The following is a 25,402-nucleotide window of genomic DNA, read 5'->3' as shown; positions in this document are numbered from 1 at the left end:
TTTTTCTCGGAGAGTCCTGCACAAGCTCTTTATAATGCTTGTAGTAAAGTATGATATATTATCTACTTCTAGGCTTGTTTCAGAGCTAGACTGAAACTCCTTCAGTTGATTTGAAGTGTGATATACATGTAAAAGCTCTGAGTGCGAGCTTGGAGTGTGGTATAGGAGCTTCAGGAGCTTTTTTGGAGTGAGATATATAAGCACTGAGAGCTGGTTTGGAGTTTGGTATGCAAGCTCTGGTGAGAGCTGTTTTGGAGTGTAATATACAAGCTCCAGGATTTGTTTTTGAGTGTGGTAATACAAAATCCAAGAGCTGTTTTGGATTGTGGTATACAAGCTCCCAAAAGCTGTTTTGGATTGTGGTATCGAGCTCAAGGAGCTGTTTTTGGGTATGGTATACAGGCTTTGGAGAGGACTGGTTAAAAGTTTGGTATGCAAGCTGTGTTGAGAGCTGATTCGATTTGGGTATGCAAACTTTTGTAAGAGCTGGTTTGAGTCTGTCCATGTGTCCTTTCTTCCTTACATTTCATATTTAGGTTCGCTTGGTGCCAATTTGTCCATAAGTCCATTTTGAGACTGACCGGAAAGAACAAGATGGCTGACAGGTATCCATCTTGGTTTTTGATTCATAATTTCTGTTTTTACTGAGGAAGAACAAGATGGATCTTTCTCAGATTTCATAAATAGATATCACTTGGTCCCATGATGTGCCCTTATGATTTGGGAATTGATCAGAAAAACAAAAAGACTGACAGGCGACCATCTGTTTGATCTGTCGCCATTTCTTTTGTTTCAGATGTTGGGAAACCCCATAGTGGCCTATATTTCTCAGAAATGTAAAGAGCTTTTCCCCTCTGGCTTAGTGTGATGTGGTAGATAACATTTTTACACAATAAGAGATGACATTAAATCATGTAAATCTCTGTGCAAGATAGTTATTATGTTATTTATTGATAAATATGAGAAAGTATTCAATGGCCAAGTCATATTGAATTTATTAAAATTATCAAGTAATATGAACAAATGTACCAGAGTTACACTATTTCGTTGACAGTATTTTGATTCCAATAGATTATGGCTTGCTTCTACAGGCAAGGTCTTGCTGAACTGTGTATAGTACCCTTGCCTACTGTCTTTTCCCAATAATTGGCAAGATAGTGGCTTGTTGCTATTGGAGAGTTGCTAAGTAAAGGTATCTCTGTGCTATAGATTGCTATAGATGTTAATTTTCTACTAATGCTTTTACAAAGTTTTGGAGTTTCTTGCCATCACAGTCTGTTTATTCTAATGGTATTTTGCGATAAATCTTGTTACTCTCATTAATATTCATTTTGCTCACAGTAAAGTAACAGTGAACCCCTAGACATTTTCTCATCTATATAAACACCGGAGCCTTTAGTACAACAGTGAGACTCAAAATCTATAGAATCAATAGAAAACAATGTCGATTAGAGACTCGGTACAACGTATATGAAGGTTCTAGTCGAAAAAAATCACCGTCAATGAAGCGTCTCTTATCGTTTCCTATACAGAATATCAAATTAGACGAATTATCTTTGGAACATTTTAGATGCTGAGAGCTTCTATAGTCGTCATATTGGCGAATAGTTGTATATAACAGGGATCAAATAATTTCTTAACAAAACAGTGAAATAAAAAAAAAAAAAAAGAATTATGTCCATGAAAAGGGATAAAGCATGTTTTGAAATTATTTTATGAAACAGTTGATGCTGTTATCTTGTAATACTTTTATATGAGATCAATGAATTATGAAGAAAATGTAAAATAATGTGTGTTATCTGTGATAGCTCCTGACTATTGTATACACATCTTACGTCTCTTTCCTGCTTGAAAAAAATGGTATCGTCTACCATTAAAGTTATCTCCCCTTGCCCATTCTTTCGAATTTCATACATATCTGATCATGTGACAATTCTTTGACTTGACCAAAAAATATTCGAGTATTTTCTATGGAAAATATTGTTGTTATTGCTATGATGGTCATATTATAATTGACGAGACAACAAAATTCCAACAATGTCTTAAAATCAAAAGTGTGTGCGTAATAAATTACGATAAACGTTTGGTCAGTTCGAATAGGCAGGAACTTTGAACACGCTATTTTCCAAAAAAAAACCCAATGATTTTCTATCTAGTGATAGTTTGAACCCTTTCTTGTCCTGTTTCATTAAGGATTCAAATTGTTTGAACATATTGCGAGACTGCATGTTTAACTCTTGAAATGCATTGGCGTCACTTCCTGTGGTCACTATTCCCATAGACATTAAACACTGTGGATAGCAGGCTGTAAATGACCATCCTAAGCAAGAAATAGTTTCAGATGATACACGTACATGTCACTTACTTATCATTCATGTTGTGTGATTTCCTTCACATGTCGTAACATTGTGCACACGCCAGCTGATACAACTTGAGGCTTCTACTCTGCATTACAAGCTAATTAAGCGATTGGTATATATGTATGCGGACTATTGAATGCCGGCATGTGTTTTATTAAAGAATAACCTTGTTTCTGTTCATATTTTGATAATCATGTCAAGACTATCTGGATGATTGTAAGATTCATAATGATTTTAACAAAAGTTAATCTATAGTCTTAATAGTTTCAATTTACACTAAGCATACCAATATGTTAATTGTTAACTTCTTCCAAAACACAATCAGATATGTTTATGGGCTAGTTTTATTAGTCATGGTAGCCAAATTTATGCAAAACAAAATGAAACCTGTGATTACTTAACAGCCTATTAACATGTATTACAGTACAGTAAGTGTTTCAAAAGATAAGCATTTTTCCTCTCATGCCATTACTAACTGGTAGTTTCTTTCCTTGTAAGGATGCTTTTAGACACTTTGTCCTGATTGTCGGCAATGTTGATCCTTAAAGTTCAAACTCTTATTTATTTTCACAAGCATAAATTTGTATAATTCAAACAGGTTTCACAATATTCAGTTAATTTTGTTTGAACTTACTAATGTTTACCATAATTGTCATTCATATGTCACTGCTGTTGTCTTCAGGATTTCTTTTCTTATATGATGCACTAAAATATTTTCAGTTTTTATGAAAATTAATGAATAATATCAATTAAAAATTTTATTCCAGCCTGAACTAGTCTAGACTTAGCTTTGTACAGTCAAATGATTGGAAACTTTGTTCATAATTTCTGTTTAAAGAAATTAGATGGAGTCAGCAACCAACTTAGATGTAAACAAAGCAGTGTGTCAATTTTGTCGTGAAGTAGTTATGTAACATATTTTTATTGGTTAATTTCCATCATCTAGTCCCCGATATACTAATGAATTCTGATGCTAGTCCAAAGATGGCGGCCATCTTTCCTGTTGAGGCAAGTGACTGACATAAGATTGACGCAAGAAAAATTTGTCATAATGACATGCTAAATGTGTCACAAAATGTGAAGTGGAGAGTACATTGATGATATTCTTTGTTATAAAAAAAGTTTATAATTTCTTCAAGGTCATTGATAGTTCTGATTGCATATTTATGCTTTGCCCTAAGCTTAGGAATGCTGATGATAAATTTACAACATAACATTAAAAGCATGACCGTCTACTTAATTGAATATACACAATTGTGATATTTCAGAGTGATAGCACTACAGAAGTGACTTCTTCATTGACTCTGACATTCATGGACACCATCTGTTTACAATCCTATAGCTGTTGTCATGGTTATGTTGCGATATTTCAGTATGATAGCACTTGAGAAGTGACTCCATCATTGACCCTGACAACAATGTTACAATTGTAACAATTTGCATGTGCACTATCACAAGCAAGGATCTATCAACTCTTTTACATTAAATTAATGACTTGGAATCTATGTTGTGCTGTCATTGTTGAATTTGCCTGAAAATTGAAGGTGTAATTAATCTGAATTTTCATTTAAAAGTGAAAATGTTCACATTCTCAGGATTTGGTGCATATAACTAAAAACAAATCTACGTCCGCTGGGGTTCGAACTAACAACCCTTCAGTCTCCTGCCAGGAGCTCTACCGCTTTACGAAATTCCCAAAGCTGAGGTGAGTGTCGGTAGAACTCTTTGTTCTAATACATAGGCTGTTAATTTAAGAACTGAAAATTTGCAGTGTTCAAATAACTATTGAATCAATAAAATATTATTAATAACTATCACTGAAGGTGATTAAAACAAAAAAAAGTTATTAATTATGATGATAGGAAATTAATAGGTTGTCAGTATCAAATTACTGATCAGGGATGTTGAAATCTTCACCTATTCCAATGAACATTGAAAATTATTCAACTAATTTACAAGAGTCCACTACAGAAGTCCACCTGTGCTCGAAATTCTTATTGTACATGGACTAATGACTACATTGGGAGTGTTCACATTGTCCGTAGGAACAAATTTTAGAGTCACACTTGATATTGCCGAATCAGTTATTAACTCTCCAATCCTACTTTTTTCTCTTCTGATAATAAGACCAGAAGTCTAGGACGGCCAAATACATCATCAGGATGACTGACTTGTTCCACTACAATGTTCCTTGTCATCCAACACTAATAAAAAAAATTCAGATGCATGTGTCAAAATGTGCTTTTTTTTCATTGTGTTTTCTCCCTTGATTTAACTACAGCCTGTGCCTCCATAATTAAGTAGGAATATGTACCTGTATTAAGATTTTCAGAAATATTGGGCAAATAGTCATAGATATTGCTTTAGTATGACAAAATGACACATTTCGGTTAGTGGGAAATTTTTGAGGCTGTAAAACAAGGTTAATAAAGCCACTGATTTCTGTTATTTTCTGCCATTCTGTACTCCTTTATTTTAACCTATCATACACAGCAGCTGTAACTGCTCTCTGCACTTTGATTTCAATTGAGGTTCAGTAAGTAGTTACCATGGTGATATATTTATTTGTTTTAGCATGCGTATTGATATGATGAAATCATACCTAATAGATATATACCTGACAATCCTAGATGATTATTATACAAAGAGGCCAGATCAGGGTTTATCAGAAATAAGTTATTTCTTAGTCTGCAGAACTCATGTTTATAATCCAACAAGGTGTGACCATCTTTTAGCATCTAGTACATAAAGGTTTAACAGTTTGTGTATTGTCACATTTTGATACACTCATGGATGCTATAAATTTAAGGTAAGGTTGACTTTTAACTAATCTCAGCTGGTTTTGCCACTAACTTTGTTGATACATATCCATGAGGAAAAAAGTTTCGGCTTAGAATCCAGAAAATATGGTAATGACAACTCTTTATCGAGGCAAGTCCACTTGTCTTGAATTGTTTTTCAGTGAGTTTGATTGGACAGTACTAATTATTTATAAGAAAAACTTTAATGAGATGTGTAATAAAGAATATTTGATGAAATGAAAATTGAAAAAGGAAGTATTTGATACTGTTTCATGCCTGGGAAGAGAGCGAAAGTATACAAGTTGTATCACAAAGTGTACATCGGACTATTGTCCTTATAATACCTCTGACAAGATTATGTTTCAGGGTGTCAAAGTCAAGATCATTGTAACTATCTAGAAATTTGTCAAAGTTCAATTATTGTTTTCTTCCTCTGGTGTTGCGCTTGTAAATATGAATAATTTAATTTCATCAGTAACAAGCAGTTTCATTGGCTGTATTTTTGCCCACCATCACCAGATTCAAATTGCTCTGATCTGTGGTCCATACTCTGTCTGTCCGCTGTCCGTCCTTGCGTCTGTCCATCCATAAACAATTTTTGTTATTAATATTTCTTGAGAAGTACTGGATGGATCTTTCTCAAATTGCATATGTTCCCCATGGTCTCTAGTTTTGCCCATTTGATTTTGGAACTGATAAAAAAAAACATGGCTGACATGCAGCCATCTTGGATATTATTAATGAAGATTGTTATCACTATATCTTGAAAGGTAAGTGATGGATCTCTCTCACATTTCATATATAGGTTCCCCTTGGTCCCTAAATTTCCCAATTTGATTTTGGGTCTGATCAGAAAAACAAAATGGCAGGCACACTGACATCTTAGATTTTGACTTTGAAAGTTTGTTATCACTATTTCTTGAGAACTACAGCATAGATCTTCCTTAGATTTCATGGGTATGATTTCCTTGATCCCTACTTGTGCCTATTTGATTTGATACTGATCAGAAAAAACAAAATGGCCCAGAAGTGGTTCACTAGATAACCCCATTATAAAGGTTTAAATGAAAATTAAAAAATAAATCCTTGCTAAAATTGATCTTGTCATGTTAAAGTGGACAATGTGGGGTTTCATTTTCTTAAGAATAACATTTTAGCTTTGTGTTGGAGATTACTATTTGGGTAGTCTAGAGTCTTTGTCTACGCACCAAAAACCAGCTTTACAAGAAGTGAAATTTTCAAAGTGTTTACATGTGGTCATGAAGGAAATTCTGAGTTGGAATTTTGCTGAAATGGAAGTACTTTGTTACCATGTCAGTGTTGTTGATTTTCTGATAGGTGTTTAGAAATAAATTTCTTCCAGAAAGATAGGTGTTTAGAAATAAATTTCTTCCAGAAAGTTGTAGTGTTAGGTTGGAATTAGCAGTATTTTTGCATTTTTAACATTTTTTCAGTCGGTAACCATGGAAATCACATGTCAGAAATCAGATGAAATTTTTGATTTACTCAAATTTTATCTCTCTACTATTAATGTAATTGTTATGTAGTTTATAAATATATACTAAACAAAAAAAGAAAGGTAACACTACTTTATTCTGTGATTAATTAATTAACCCCTTCATAAATCCTTACCAATCATGTACGAATAAAGTAATTGATCTATTCTGATAAAACTGCAGTCATGGTTCATTATAAAACTTTGCGTTCAGTTGATTTTATTCGACTGTAAAGGACATTGGGGTCAATTTCAAAGGTAACACCATTAGTAATGGGTATGGCCACCGTTTGCGAAGTAAACAGCATTGTAGCGTCGTCGCATGGAACTAGTAAACCAGCGGATAATTCGAGGAGAGAAGTTGTTCCATTCAGCAATCAAGGCTTGGGCCAGCTCCTGCAAGTTTGACGGCTGATTTTGACGTTCTCTCACTCGTCGCCCAAGAACTTCCCAGACATGCTCAATCGGTGATACATCAGGTGATTTAGATGGCCAATCTAACACCTGTACGTTATTCTGCTGCAAGAAAGTTCTGCTGACGCGACTTGTGTGGTGCGCTGGTGCTTTATCCTGTTGAAAAATGGCGCCAACGCCATGGCGTCTTAAGAATGGCAGAACCACTGGTCTTAAAATTTCATCCCGATATCGAATGCCGGTTAAATTGCCATTTAACACAACAAGCCTGCTACGAGTCCCCCCACAAATACCACTCCAAACCATTAACCAAACCGCCAAAGCAGTCCCGTTCTGCAACGCAGCAGTTCGCAAAACGCTCCCCTCGTCGCCTCCACACTCTGCGCCTTCCGTCACCGTGTTGCAGACAAAACCTGGACTCATCTGAAAACAGAACATTGTTCCATTGACGTAAGGCCCAACGACGGTGAACACGGGTCCAGTTACGCTGATTATTATGGTGATGTCACAACAAATTGGGTCCAGCGCTTTCAATTGGTAGGCCCTTAACCTGTTGCGGACTGTTTGGGGAGACACACAACGCCCAAACAATGTCCTTGTAGTCTATACTGCGGTTACGAATCGATTGCGCAAGTGTGTCAATCGTATACGACCATCATCCCTGGCGGTCATTTATGGGGTCGGCCGCTTCGGGGACGATAGGATGTTGACCCAGTTTGATTTAAACGACTTACCAACTGGCAAATTGTCTTAACACTGCAACCAAAATGCTGTGCAACTCGACGGCGAGACTTCCCAGCCTGGATCATGCCTACAGCCCTTTCTCTCTGTACTTGTGACAGCCGGGGCATAATGATAAAGTTGATAGATAGCAAGATTCGGTGATTTCTAAGTCCTAAGGATCTAAGGAACAGTTGTCAGTTTGAATGTTTATGAAATTCAAGCGAAGATACAAGTTAGTCGCAGAAAACCTCGTACAGCTCTTTCGCTAATGCAGACTTTCACGAATGATTTTGGTAACCCCCTTGGATTTTGTAATGTAAAACATTACCATTTTCTAATATTGCACATCATCATCAACGTCATTTTGTTTTCCCTCATTTACAGGTATTCGCCAACGAAACACGTTAACCTTTCTTTTTTTGTTAAGTATATATACATGTAATGATGTATTTTTCATAACCAAACTGCCATACCTGTATATCTCAACCAATAATTTCACGAAAAATGCAAATTAATTGTTTCCTGCTACCCAAGTTCTATAACTCTGAAATATCACAACCTAAACACGACATCAGCTGTAGGGTCGTATGAAATTGATGTCCATGAATGTCAGGGTCAATTAAAGAGTCACTTCCAAAGTGCTATGTCACTGAAATGTCATAGCCTAAACATGACATCAGCTGTAGGGTTGTAGGAAGATGGTGTCCATGAATGTCGGGGTCAATGAAGGAGTCACTTCTGTAGTGCTGACACACTGTAATATCACAACCTAAACATGGATACAGCTGTAGGGTCGTAAGAAGATGGTGTCCATGAATGTCGGGGTCAATGAAGGAGTCACTTCTATAGTGCTGGCACACTGTAATATCAAATCTTGGATACAGCAGCATAATACATACCGACCCAGTCACATTATACTGCCAATAGTCCCTGATGTTGAGGTCATTGCCTGATGGATCATGAGGACATATCTCAGTCAGAGATAAGATCCGTATAAAGATTGTTACTGTAATGTGTGTTAGATATATCAGTCTTGAGTAAGTATGCTGAAGGCAAAGCTCTCTGTTTTTTCTGATTCGGTGACATACTTTATCAGATAAACTATCTAAAAAGGTTCTGCAATCAATTTACAATTAATGTCTTCATTTTATATTTTGTATAATAGTTTTACAAACTTGTTTATGCTCCTGTATCTTTCTGTTGTTAATAAAGTACAAGTCTTTGTATGTTAATTATTTACTCACTAACTTTCACTGAACGGAGTTATACCCTTTTCTTACCACGTCTTTTTGTTTTGGACATTAATTACATACTGTTGGCAGTTAATGTTTATGCTTAATGCATATAGGAACTTTAAAGCCTATACATTGTGTATCAAGGGATGGATATGTAGATCAGTCGGGAGACGGATGGCCTGCGTAGTCAGGGGGAAAAAGAGGTACATTTTTGGTACAATTAAGGCAAAGTTTAAGGTATATTTTTAGGAAGTGTATTTTCTATCAGACATACCTAAAATGTGCCTCAAAAGTACCTAAAATGTGCCCCCATGCTCTCATGTTGATAAATACCTAAAAAGTACCTCAAATGTGCCTAAAACATGCCTCTGGTCGAGTCATACCTAAAAAGTACCTAAAACATGCCTCCTGTCGAGTCATACCTTAGAAGTATCTCAAACATGCCTCCTGATGAGGCATACCTAAAAAGTACCTAAAATGTGCCTAAAAAGTACAGCAATGGGTTCAATAGATCAGTTGACAGAGCTTATGTAATCTTGGGTGAAGATTTGAGATGTATGGTGCAAGGCATTTCTCAGGAATCTTAGAAAATAGAAAGGTTTATGCTGTCATGGTTGTGTCATTTGCCAAGACACTTATCCTTATTGCTCATGATCATTTGTGATGGCCTCCTGTATGTTGTTCAGTGAGGTAGTCACCAGGTATTACTAAGAGACCCACCAAAAATGTATGACTGTTCATGGGGTGATTTACCCAGCAAATAATCCAGCAAACAGATATTATGGAGAGTTATGTCCCTTTGATATCACTATGGTGGTACATTTCAAACTGAAGAATATCCATGTGTAGGTAATATATAAAGGCTTTACAAAAGGATATTTTATTTGGTGAATACATATCAACTTGAGTTTTGAAATTGAAAGATTACTCATCAATAATATCTTATTCCTGTGATGTTGATATTGATGTGTAGTTACAGCAATTAAAACAAAGATTATGAAAAAACAAAGTACAAATGAGTTTCTGAGGTAGTAGTTTTTGTTCAGGTCAGGTGTTATGTATGAATTCAAATGTAACAGTCAGTGATACCAGCTGATAAACTGTCATTATAACATGATCAGTTGCCAAAGCTACCTGGTAAACTATCAATTTTATATGAAAACCTGTCAATGTGACCTGAAAAAAACGTTTTTTTCTTTGACAAATGGTCAATGGTCACCTGATAAACTGTCATTGTCACCAGATAAACTGTCATTGTTACCTGATAAACTGTCATTGTCACCTGATAAATTGTCATTGTCATCTGATAAACTGTCATTGTCACCAGATAAACTGTCATTGTCACCTGATAAACTGTCATTGTCACCTGATAAACTGTCATTGTCACCAGATAAACTGTCATTGTCACCTGATAAACTGTCATTGTCACCTGATAAACTGTCATTGTTACCTGATAAACTGTCATTGTCACCTGATAAACTGCCATTGTCACCTGATAAACTGTCATTGTTACCTGATAAACTGTCATTGTCACCTGATAAATTGTCATTGTTACCTGATAAACTGTCATTGTCACCAGATAAACTGCCATTGTTACTAGATTAACTGTCATTGTCACCAGATAAACTGTCATTGTCATCAGATAAACTGTCATTGTCACCTGATAAACTGTCATTGGTACCTGATGAACTCTCATTTTCACCAGAAAAACTGTCATTGCCACCTGATAAACTGTCATTGTCATCAGATAAACTGTCATTGTTACCTGATAAACTGTCATTGTTACCAGATAAACTGTCATTGTCACCTGATAAACTGTCATTGTTACCTGATAAACTGTCATTGTTACCTGATAAACTGTCATTGTCACCAGATAAACTGTCATTGTCACCAGATAAACTGTCATTATCACCAGATAAACTGTCATTATCACCAGATAAACTGTCATTGTTACCTGATATACTGTCATTGTCATCAGATAAACTGTCATTGTTACCTGATGAACTCTCATTTTCACCAGAAAAACTGCCATTGCCACCTGATAAACTGTCATTGTTACCTGATATACTGTCATTGTCACCTGATAAACTGTCATTGTCACCTGATAAACTGTCATTGTTACCTGATAAACTGTCATTGTTACCTGATAAACTGTCATTGTTACCTGATAAACTGTCAGTGCCTCCTGATAAACTGTCATTGTTACCAGATAAACTGTCATTGTCACCTGATAAACTGTCATTGTTACCTGATAAACTGTCATTGTCACCAGATAAACTGACATTGTCATCAGATAAACTGTCATTGTCATCAGATAAACTGTCATTGTCACCTGATAAACTGTCATTGTCACCAGATAAACTGCCATTGTCACCTGATAAACTGTCATTGTCACCTGATAAACTGTCATTGTCACCTGATAAACTGTCATTGTCACCAGATAAACTGTCATTGTTACCAGATAAACTGTCATTGTCACCTGATAAACTGTCATTGTCACCTGATAGAATGTTCTAGATTTGCTGCTGAATGTTTATTGTATAATAAATGAAATAGAGTATGATATCACTAATATAATCAGTTATATCAGAGTTATCTCCCCTTTCATTCTAGTATCCATCAGGTGTAAAATTTCCCAATGGTGCATCTTGGCATCTGATCACCATACTGGAGATGGACATTAGTATATTTGGTAATGGGGATAATCCAAGACATAAACATGGCCGAAAGAATAATGGAGATGGCCTCCCAATCTGATCACCATCTTCACCTACATGTAGTAACCATGTAGTAACCAGATGTACACGGAAAACCTTTAAGTCGAGAGAGCCATCCTTATCTCAGTTGTTGTAATTAGATTTTGCTGATTGCAGCTGAAGGGTATATTGATGTGACTTCAGTGTGAGAACTGATAACCTTGTAAATTACATGTCAGAGGTCAGAATGGTCATAGGTCACACTTGTCAAAATGGTGTCCATCCATTTAAATTAATATTATTTAGAATATTTTTGAACATATACATAATATTACAATGAAAATTTGACTCATTATATATGTATAATATAATGTTAATGGGTTAGTACAGGATATACAATGCAGATTTACATATAATTGAGTTCTTCTATATTTTTTCTTCATTGATTCATCCAACATGCAGTACAATCAAACCTGTCTATAATAGTTACTCAGGTGACTGTGGAAATGTGGTCCTTATATACAGGTTTTGCTTTGTAGACAAGAGTTTATAACAAGTTCAAGTATGTATCATTTGTTCTTTACTTCATTCTTGCATGATAGACATAGTCACAACAGCACAGATTCTCAGCTTCTTGGAAACACAAATCGCCACAGGCAGGGAGCAGTTTAGTGTTAACAATGATTCATGTTACAAGTGCCATTATTATACTATAAAGGAGTTTTACAGGCCACATGTACCTTTTGTTCCTTCATGTGTTACTGTCTTTACCATATTCACTTTTAATTCTTTTGTGTCAATACTTATCTACGTTTCAAACCAGAAAAAGAATGCTATTCTTTTGCCTTCTGGTCATGCAAGATCAGCTTTCTTTTGTGTCTCTAGAAACCTTAATACATTCAGATACGATGTATCTCTTAGGATACTTTTGTATACCTGTGTCTATACATATGTGTACATTTGTATAAGTTTACCAAAATTACCATGAAGGTGTTCAGAGAGCATATCCAGTTATAGTGTTTGGATGTGTATAGTAAGACCCACATGGATAGCTATGACTGAACTAAGCAGTTTAATGGTGGAGATAAGTTTTAATAGATATACAATATCTATCATACTGTGATGCAATCTGTGGTTTCTCTCAAATAAAATCTCAGATAACACTTAACATTATGCCACACAGTGATATTTTCTCTATAACAGAAAGCTTAGACTGCACTGTACCAAACTGGTTATGAGTTTCTCTGTAACAAGGAGAGATCAGACAACACTATACCACACAGTGATATTCATCCAACATGTGATAGTTCTCTGTATACAGGTTTTGCTTTGTAGACAAAAAAACAAGTTCACACACATTTGTAGTTTCTCTGTAACACATGTACCACACAGTGATAGTTTCTCTGTTTTTAGTTTCTCTGTGTTACTGTCTTTAAAATTCTTTTGTGTCAATACTTATCTAAAACCAGGCAACAACACAGTGATAGTATTCTTTTGCCTTCTGATCAGACAACACTGTCACACAAGATCAGCTTTCTTTTGTGTCTCTAGAAACCTTAATACATATCAGAGTTTCTCTGTAACAAGGATACTTTTGTATACCTGTGTCTATACACAGTGTATAGTTTCTCTGTAAAATTACCACTGAAGAGAGAGATGTGTATAGTACAACACTGTACCACACAGTGATAGTTTCTCTGTATGACACACAAGTGATAGTTTCTCTGTAACCAGAGAGATATACACACAGTATAGTTTCTATCATACTGTGAGAGAGATAACAAGATAACACTTAACATTATGCACACAGTGATAGTTTCTCTGTAACCAGGAGAGACCAGACAACACTGTACCACACAGTGATAGTTTCTCTGTAACAAGGAGAGATCAGACAACACTATACCACACAGTGATAGTTTCTCTGTGATAAAAAAACACAGGCAACACTGTACCACACAGCGATAGTTTCTCTTTTTTAAAAAAAAACACAGGCAACACTATACCACACAGTGATAGTTTCTCTGTAACCAAGAGAGATCAGAAAACACTATACCACACCGCGATAGTTTCTCTGTAACCAGGAGAGATCAGACAACACTGTACCACACAGTGATAGTTTCTCTGTGATAAAAAAAAAACACAGACAACACAACCACACAGTGATAGTTTCTCTGTAACCAGGAGAGATCAGACAACACTGTACCACACAGTGATAGTTTCTCTGTAACAAGGAGAGATCAGACAACACTGTACCACACAGTGATAGTTTCTCTGTGATAAAAAAACACAGGCAATACTGTACCAAACAGCGATAGTTTCTCTGTGATAAAAAAACACGGGCAACACTATACCACACAGTGATAGTTTCTCTGTAACCAGGAGAGATCAGACAGCTCTATACCACACAGTGATAGTTTCTCTGTAACCAGGAGAGACCAGACAACACTGTACCACACAGTGATAGTTTCTCTGTGATAAAAAAACACAGGCAACACTTTACCACACAGTGATAGTTTCTCTGTGATAAAAAACACAGACAACACTGTACCACACAGTGATAGTTTCTCTGTAACAAGGAGAGATCAGACAACACTGAACCACACAGTGATAGTTTCTCTGTGATAAAAAAACACAGGCAACACTGTACCACACAGTGATAGTTTCTCTGTAACAAGGAGAGATCAGACAACACTGTACCACACAGTCATAGTTTCTCTGTGATAAAAAAAGCACAGGCAACACTGTACCACACAGTGATAGTTTCTCTGTAACAAGGAGAGATCAGACAACACTGTACCACACAGTCATAGTTTGTCTGTGATAAAAAAATGCAGGCAGCACTGTACCACACAGTGGCAGTTTCTCTGTGATAAAAAAAAACAGGCAACACTGCACCACACAGTGATAGTTTCTCTGTGATAAAAGAAATGCAGGCAGCACTGTACCACACAGTGGAATCAGCTGTAACACATGAATGTTACACATGTCTGAGAGGCTGCTGTTGTAATGAAGGAGCCACATCCCTCTATCAGCTGTTTTGAGCTGTAGCCAGCCAGCTTGCCCAGCAGTACACACACATCACTACACACACACTATCAACTGTTCACTGGTAGGCCTTGTGTGTACGTGTGTTTGTATACACTATACCACGGCACATTAGCTGCTGTGTTCCATTTTTCTCTGTGATAAACCTTCTCATTGTTGGAGAAACAATTTGAATAATTTTTCTTGAAATTTCTTGAACAATGATTTGTGTGCATTGTGATTGTTAAATCACTTCAAGTATGGAGGATGGCTAGCGATGAATTTAACCCTGTACTAACGCAATCCTGTGACTGCTCGGCTGTATGAGATCATTTAAACTAGTGATGGAATATAAGACAACATTGATATAGGATTTCAGGATTTAATTTCCAATTTCATCTGCTGTCTTCTTGTCTTCTGGATTCTTACATCATTTCCATAGTGACGACTGGTCTAAGGTGGGTAATGTTTTATCCTTAGCTCGCAACTTTTCCTAGTTCAGCCAAAATGGTCACTGAGTTAAATAATGGCAGCAGTGACGTCATGCTTCAGTGTGTTTTTAAATTATTTGATTAATATGTGATGGATTTCAGAATAATGGACCGAAATATTTATCATATAGGTGCAGAAAAAAGCAAATGGGATAGTATCGAGTTGCAACCTGCATGAAAGTTTTGATTTTGCGGGTGACTCTATCAGGTTTTGATGGGTGTTTGGTGACAGTATTGCGAGAATACAGCATCAGGTTTTCAGGGTATTTGGTAGCTGTATGTAGACAATAATTGTATCATATTTGGAGGGTGTTTAGTGGCTGTATCTAGGCATACTGCATCAGCTTTTGAAGGTGTTTGGTGATTGTATCTGGGAATACTGCATCAAGTTTTGAGGGTATCTGGTGACAATATTGCAAGAATGCGTGAGGATTTTAAAGTGTTTGGTGGTTTTTAGGGTGTCTAATGACTGTATCTAAGTATGCTGCATCAGATTTTGAGGGTATTTTTTGACAGTATTGCAGGAATACTGCATCAGATTTTGAGGGTGTTTGTTGACAGTACTGAAAGAATGCATCAGGATTTGAAAGTGTTTGGTGACAGAATACTGCAGGTTTTGAGGGTGTTTATTGACTATCCAGGCACACTGCATCAAGGTATTTCGTGACAGTATTTCAGGAATAATGCATCAGATTTTGAGGGTGTTTGGTGACAGTAATGCAGGAACACAGCATCACTTTTGAGGATGCTAATGGTTGCTGTATCTAGCACACTGCATGTGGTTTTAGGGGTGTTTGATGACTGTATTTGGAGGAATTACGTCAGGTTTAAAAGTTGCTTTGTGGTGCTATCTGACTGCCACAGTAGAGTATTAGGGTATTTGAAGAGCATACTGTAGCAGGGTTTGAGAGTATTCAGTGGCTGTATCTGAGCATACTGTAGCAGGGTTTGAGAGTATTTGTTGGCAGTATTTGAGCATACTGTAGCAGGGTTTGAGGGTATTTGTTGGCAGTATGTGAGCATACTGTAGCAGGGTTTGAGGGTATTCAGTGGCTGTATCTGAGCATACTGTAGCAGGGTTTGAGGGTATTTGTTGGCAGTATTTGAGCATACTGTAGCAGGGTTTGAGGGTATTTGTTGGCAGTATGTGAGCATACTGTAGCAGGGTTTGAGGGTATTTGTTGGCTGTATCTGAACATACTGTAACAGGGTTTGAGGGTATTCATTGGCTGTATCTAATACTGTAGCAGGGTTTGAGGGTATTTGTTGGCAGTATGTGAGCATACTGTAGCAGGGTTTGAGGGTATTTGTTGGTAGTATGTGAGCATACTTTAGCAGGGTTTGAGGGTATTTGTTGGTAGTAAGTGAGCATACTGTAGCAAGGTTTGAGGATATTTGGTGGCTGTATCTGAACATACTGTAGCAGGGTTGGAGGGTATTTGTTGGCAGTGTGTGAGCATACTGTAGCAAGGTTTGAGGGTATTTGTTGGTAGTATGTGAGCATACTGTAGCAGGGTTGGAGGGTATTTGTTGGCAGTATGTGAGCATACTGTAGCAGGGTTTGAGGGTATTTGTTGGCAGTATGTGAGCATACTGTAGCAGGGTTTGAGGGTATTTGTTGGTAGTATGTGAGCATACTTTAGCAGGGTTTGAGGGTATTTGTTGGTAGTAAGTGAGCATACTGTAGCAAGGTTTGAGGGTATTTGGTGGCTGTATCTGAACATACTGTAGCAGGGTTGGAGGGTATTTGTTGGCAGTATGTTAGCATACTGTAGCAGGGTTTGAGGGTATTTGTTGGCAGTATGTGAGCATACTGTAGCAGGGTTTGAGGGTATTTGTTGGTAGTATGTGAGCATACTTTAGCAGGGTTTGAGGGTATTTGTTGGTAGTAAGTGAGCATACTGTAGCAAGGTTTGAGGGTATTTGGTGGCTGTATCTGAACATACTGTAGCAGGGTTGGAGGGTATTTGTTGGCAGTGTGTGAGCATACTGTAGCAAGGTTTGAGGGTATTTGTTGGTAGTATGTGAGCATACTGTAGCAGGGTTGGAGGGTATTTGTTGGCAGTATGTGAGCATACTGTAGCATGGTTGGAGGGTATTTGGTGGCTGCATATGAGCATACTGTAGCAGGGTTTGAGGGTATTTGGTGGCTGTATGTGAGCATACTGTAGCAGGGTTTGAGGGTATTTGTTGGCAGTATGTGAGCATACTGTAGCAGGGTTTGAGGGTATTTGTTGGTAGTATGTGAGCATACTTTAGCAGGGTTTGAGGGTATTTGTTGGTAGTAAGTGAGCATACTGTAGCAAGGTTTGAGGGTATTTGGTGGCTATATCTGAGCATACTGTAGCAGGGTTGGAGGGTATTTGGTGGCTGTATCTGACCATACTGTAGCAGGGTTGGAGGGTATTTTTTGGCTGTATCTGAGCATACTGTAGCAGGGTTGGAGGGTATTCAGTGGCTGTATCTGACCATACTGTAGCAGGGTTGGAGGGTATTTGGTGGCTGTATCTGACCATACTGTAGCAGGGTTGGAGGGTATTTGGTGGCTGTATCTGACCATACTGTAGCAGGGTTTTAGGGTGTTTGGAGCTGTATCCCAGTGTTCTGTAGCAGGATGTGAGGGTATTTGGGGCTGTATGCCGGTGTTCTGTAGAAGGATGTGAGGGTATTTGGGGCTGTATGCCGGTGTTCTGTAGCAGGATGTGAGGGTATTTGGGGCTGTATGCCGGTGTTCTGTAGAAGGATGTGAGGGTATTTGGGGCTGTATGCCGGTGTTCTGTAGAAGGATGTGAGGGTATTTGGGGCTGTATGCCGGTGTTCTGTAGCAGGATGTGAGGGTATTTGGAGCTGTATCCCAGTGTTCTGTAGCAGGATGTGAGGGTATTTGGGGCTGTATGCCGGTGTTCTGTAGAAGGATGTAAGTATTTGATAGCTGTGTCTGAGTGAACAGTAGCAGATTGTGAGTATATATGGCTAAATCTGAGTGGTCTGTGGTAGCGTTTGAGGGTATTTGGTTCCTGTCATAACAACTTTTTTGTGGGGTGTTTTGTAAACATAAAACATAATGTGGGTTCTAACTGATACAAATTAGGCTTTACTGCATGCAGAATAATTGATGACAATTAAATTGAGACCAGGTAGTTTTCACTATAACCAAAGCCAAAGCTGATTATCTGACATGTTTCTACCACAAAAAGGAATCTAAAAATCCTTGATCATTTCCATAACAGAACTAAGATATACTTAAAGTTGTTGCTATAGCGACAATCTCACATTTGTTGGTCACGTGGATTGTTATGGCATTTTTATCCTTTTGATGTAATGTGTACCAATAGGTGTTAATGAAGATTAATATATTTTAGTGTTCATTTTTAGCTCACCTAGCCTGAAGGGCCAAGTGGGCTTATGCCATGGTGCGATGTCCCTCATCTGCCGTTAATTGTCAGCTTTTTTTTTCAAACAACTTCTCAATAAACAATGGACCAAATGTTTTGATATTTTGCTAGTATGTTCTTAGGATGAAGCCTGACAAAGTTATGAAAAGAACTCTCCTTGACCTATATTCAAGGTCACAGGGGTCAGATTTGCTAAAACCTTTAAACAACTTTTTCTCATGAACTAAAGGCCTAAAGGCATGATTTTTTTAGCTGGTATGTTCCTACGATGAAGCTAACAAAGTTTGCGAAAATAAATTACCTTGACTTATATTCTAGGTCACAGGGGTCAAATTTGTTAAAACTTTAAATGTCTTCATCGCATGAACTAAAAGGCCTAGCATCATGATAATTTGTCGGGTATGTTTCCATGATGAAGCCAAAAAAATTATGTGAAAATTAATGTCCTTGACTTAGATTCATGGTCAAAGGGGTCAAATTTGTTAAACCCTTTAAATGAATTCTTCTCATGGACTAAAATGCCTAGCAGCATGATATTTGGATGGAATATATGAATATTTATACATATAAAAACATGAAGTGGGTGCTGCAGGCCAATTGGGCCTCTTGTTCAAGGAACTTTACAAGGCTAAACATTTATTCAGGTATGACATATATCTCTGTCAGTTCAAACACGACTAACTGTTTTTGATAAAGCTAAAAGGATTATTCATGCCGAGGAAATGATTTGCATTTTGATTCTACTGAAATAGTGATTGAAATATGGAAATATTAGCTAATTTGTGTAATATATTGTCAGGTGACATGTGTTATATATGGCCAAGTTATTGTAGTATAACATCATGATAGACAAGGACATATTTCTACTGGACTAAAGTCACGTCTGATTTCCACTGGACTAAAACTAAGTGTAGATCTGATTTCTACTGGACTAAAATCAGGTCGGATTTCTACTGGACTAAAATCATGTCTCATTTCTACTGGACTAAAACTAAGTCTAGATCTGATTGCTACTGGACTAAAACTAAGTCTAGATCTGATTTCTACTGGACTAAAACTAAGTCTAGATCTGATTTCTACTGGACTAAAATAACATCTCATTTCTACTGGACTAAAACTAAGTCTAGATCTGATTTCTGTTGGACTAAAATCACTTTTGATCTCTACTGGACTAAAACTGAGTCTGATGATATGATACAATGTATGAGAAGGTATTGTATAGAGTTGTTTGATACAATGTATGAGAAGGTATTGTATAGAGTTGTTTGATACAATGTATGAGAAGGTATTGTATAGAGCTGTTTGATACAATGTATGAGAAGGTATTGTATAGAGCTGTTTGATACAATGTATGAGAAGGTATTGTATAGAGTTGTTTGATACAATGTATGAGAAGGTATTGTATAGAGTTGTTTGATACAATGTATGAGAAGGTATTGTATAGAGTTGTTTGATACAATGTATGAGAAGGTATTGTATAGAGTTGTTTGATACAATGTATGAGAAGGTATTGTATAGAGTTGTTTGATACAATGTATGAGAAGGTATTGTATAGAGTTGTTTGATACAATTTATGAGAAGGTATTGTATAGAGTTGAGAAGGTATTGTATAGAGTTGTTTGATACAATGTATGAGAAGGTATTGTATAGAGCTGTTTGATACAATGTATGAGAAGGTATTGTATAGAGTTGTTTGATACAATGTATGAGAAGGTATTGTATACAATGTATGAGAAGGTATTGTATAGAGCATACAATGTATGAAAGGTATACCCACACAGTGTATTGAATATTATGATTTGCTAGAAAGTATTGTAAAAAGCAGTTTCATACACACCATTCCGTCTCCAACAACACTAAACATACCCACACATTTTATTTCTCCCACCCTCTCCAACAACACTAATCATACCCACACATTTTATATCTCCCCACCCTCTCTAACAACACTAATGATACCCACACATTTTATATCTCCCGCCCTCTTCAACAACACTAATTATACCCACACATTTTATATCTCCCACCCTTTCCAACAACACTTATCATACCCACACATTATATATCTCCCACCCCAACAACAACACTAATAATAACCCACACATTTTATTTCTCCCACCCTCAACAACACTAATAATAACCCACACATTTTATATCAACCACCCTCAACAACAACACTAATTATACCCACACATTTTATATCTCCCGCCCTCTCCAACAACACTTATCATACCCACACATTTTATATCCCCCACCCTCTCTAACAACACTAATGATAACCCACACATTTTATATCCCCCACCATCTCAAACAACACTAATCATACCCACACATTTTATATCTCCTGCCCTCTCCAACAACACTAATCATACCCACACATTTTATATCTCCCACCCTCAACAACAACACTAATCATACCAACACATTTTATATCCCCCCACCCTCAACAACACTAATCATACCCACACATTTTATATCCCCCACCATCTCAAACAACACTAATCATACCCACACATTTTATATCTCCTGCCCTCTCCAACAACACTAATCATACCCACACATTTTATATCCCCCACCCTCTCCAACAACACTAATCATACCCACACATTTTATATCTCCCACCCTCAACAACAACACTAATTATACCCACACATTTTATATCCCCCCACCCTCAACAACAACACTAACCATACCCACACATTTTATATCCCCCCACCCTCAACAACAACACTTATCATACCCACACATTTTATATCTCCCGCCCTCTCCAACAACACTTATCATACCCACACATTTTATATCCCCCCCCACCCTCAACAACAACACTTATCATACCCACACATTTTATATCCCCCCACCCTCTCAAACAACACTTCCAACAACACTTATCATACCCACACATTTTATATCCCCCCACCCTCTCCAACAACACTTATCATACCCACACATTTTATATCCCCCCCACCCTCAACAACAACACTTATCATACCCACACATTTTATATCCCCCCACCCTCAACAACAACACTTATCATACCCACACAGTTAATATCCCCCCACCCTCAACAACAACACTTATCATACCCACACATTTTATATCCCCCACCCTCAACAACAACACTAATCATACCCACACATTTTATATCCCCCACCCTCAACAACACTAATCATACCCACACATTTTATATCCCCCCACCCTCAACAACAACACTTATCATACCCACACATTTTATATCCCCCCACCCTCTCCAACAACACTAATCATACCCACACATTTTATATCCCCCACCCTCAACAACACTAATTATACCCACACATTTTATATCCCCCACCCTCAACAACAACACTTATCATGCCCTCACATTTATTTTATTTGTGGTGTTATGGAGAAGCACTGATGCCATATGTTCCTACTCTGGTGGTTTTGCCCAGTTTTACCAAAAATATAATGGTTCATTTATGACAATTATCCAGCTTTCCAGGGAATAGCGTTAATAATGAAAGGTTTCTGGATTAATTGAATTTCTTAAGTTAGAATAAGATAAATATAATCAGGTCATAACTGTGAACTAAAAAAAACTTGATGGTGATGCCATTAAGCATTACAATGATTAATTCATCATTAGTTAACTTGAACTTGCTCGACAGATCATGGAAGTAGATTTGTATAAAAGTCTCGTGCTAATATGTGAAATCCTATATCATTCTATTTCCTCAACAACAACACTGTAGCAGTGTGTACTGGCTGTGACCAGATTGGTTTTACATTTCTGCTGTTACTAATGTCAGGAACCCTCTACCTCAGTGTATCAGATGCCTGGCAATTCTACTGAGTTCATGGGAAAACCACCAGTTGCTGTATATTTTTTTTGACACTAGTCCTCAGTGTTGGAATCTGTTAAAGTTCCACCAGTCATCCTGCTATGTGTTGCATTTAAATTTTGTTAACTTATTGGATATCAATAAACACTCATGATCAGAGTGAAGTTAATTACAAATGGTGTGTACTTTGTTGTTAGCTTTGTGTTTGTGACAAGTCCTTGAGGAAGCTAGCTCTTATTCTAACCAGATCTACTTTAAAGAACTTAATTCTTATACGGCAAATATTGAGACAAATAATGTATAAAGTCATAATTGAATCAAAGTGAGTTTTTTGTAGGTAAGGAAGGTTTTGATAGGTGCTTGTAATATAAATGACACATGTATTTACAACTTTGAAAATGTAATTTTGTTTTGGTACAGTATGTTAGTGACTGTCACAAGACAACTGGTCTGGTTAATATTGATCTAGAACATAAGACATCTACTTCTCTTTTGAAACCTTCACAGTTCTATAACACCACACACCATCACCACCAGAAACATGTACAACACAGTTCTATAACACCACACACCATCACCACCAGAAACATGTACAACACAGTTCTATAACACCACACACCATCACCACCAGAAACATGTACAACACAGTTCTATAACACCACACACCATCACCATCAGAAACATGTACAACACAGTTCTATAACACCACACACCATCACCATCAGAAACATGTACAACACAATTCTATAACACCACACACCATCACCACCAGAAACATGTACAACACAGTTCTATAACACCACACACCATCACCACCAGAAACATGTACAACACAATTCTATAACACCACACACCATCACCACCAGAAACATGTACAACACAGTTCTATAACACCACACACCATCACCATCAGAAACATGTACAACACAGTTCTATAACACCACACACCATCACCACCAGAAACATGTACAACACAGTTCTATAACACCACACACCATCACCACCAGAAACATGTACAACACAGTTCCATATCACCACACACCATAACCACAACATAATTGCCTCTCAACACACAATTCACAACACTGCACAACACAAAATACCACATAAAAACCACACGATGCCACACAACACAACTCTACACAACACACTACACCAACAACTCACAACACATACACCACACATTGCCACACAAAACACAACACCATGCAACATCACAACACCACACAACAAACGACATGCTACAACACATAACACCATACAACACCACACAACAACACCCAATATCAAACAACACCACAAAATACACAACACTATACAACACCCAACAACACACAACACACGACACACTATACCATACAGAACCACAAAACCACACAACTAACAACTTGCTATAACACAAAACACCAAAAGATGCTATACAACACCATATAACACAACTCTACACAACACACTACACCAACAACTCACAACACCATACACCACACATTGCCACTCAAAACACAACACCATGCAACATCACAACACCACACAACTAACAACACGCTACAACACATAACACTATACAACACCACACAACAACACCTAACACCACACAACACCCAATATCACACAACACCACAAAATACACAACACTACACAACTTACAACACCAGACAACACACTATACCATACAGAACCACAACATCATACAACACCACACAACTCTGCTCAACACACATCACCTCACAACACAATACAAGTACAACATAGTACAGAACTTTGTTGTGACCTCACAACACACACAATACAAGTACAACATAGTACAGAACTTTGTTGTGACCTCACAACACACACAATACAAGTACAACATAGTACAGAACTTTGTTGTGACCTCACAACACACACAATACAAGTACAACATAGTACAGAACTTTGTTGTGACCTCACAACACACACAATACAAGTACAACATAGTACAGAACTTTGTTGTGACCTCACAACACACAATACAAGTACAACATACTACAGAACTTTGTTGTGACCTCACAACACACAATACAAGTACAACATAGTACAGAACTTTGTTGTGACCTCACAACACACACAATACAAGTGCAACATAGTACAGAACTGTGTTATGACCTCACAACACACAATACAAGTACAACATAGTACAGAACTTTGTTGTGACCTCAAAACACACAATACAAGTACAACATAGTACAGAACTTTGTTGTGACCTCACAACACACAATACAAGTACAACATAGTACAGAACTTTGTTGTGACCTCACAACACACAATACAAGTACAACATAGTACAGAACTTTGTTGTGACCTCAAAACACACACAATACAAGTACAACATAGTACAGAACTTTGTTGTGACCTCACAACACACAATACAAGTACAACATAGTACAGAACTTTGTTATGACCTCACAACACACAATACAAGTACAACATAGTACAGAACTTTGTTGTGACCTCACAACACACAATACAAGTACAACATAGTACAGAACTTTGTTGTGACCTCACAACACACAATACAAGTACAACATAGTACAGAACTTTGTTATGACCTCACAACACACAATACAAGTACAACATAGTACAGAACTTTGTTGTGACCTCAAAACACACACAATACAAGTACAACATAGTACAGAACTTTGTTGTGACCTCACAACACACACAATACAAGTACAACATAGTACAGAACTTTGTTGTGACCTCACAACACACAATACAAGTACAACATAGTACAGAACTTTAAGTACAACATAGTACAGAACTTTGTTGTGACCTCACAACACATAATACAAGTACAACATAGTACAGAACTTTGTTGTGACCTCACAACACACACAATACAAGTACAACATAGTACAGAACTTTGTTGTGACCTCACAACACACACAATACAAGTACAACATAGTACAGAACTTTGTTGTGACCTCAC

Source organism: Ylistrum balloti, unplaced genomic scaffold (assembly GCF_031769215.1).
Source record: "Ylistrum balloti isolate Yb309-2 unplaced genomic scaffold, AGI_CSIRO_Ybal_v1 Utg369966, whole genome shotgun sequence".
Taxonomy (NCBI): Eukaryota; Metazoa; Mollusca; class Bivalvia; order Pectinida; family Pectinidae; genus Ylistrum; species Ylistrum balloti.
Note: the sequence above shows the minus strand (reverse complement) of the source record.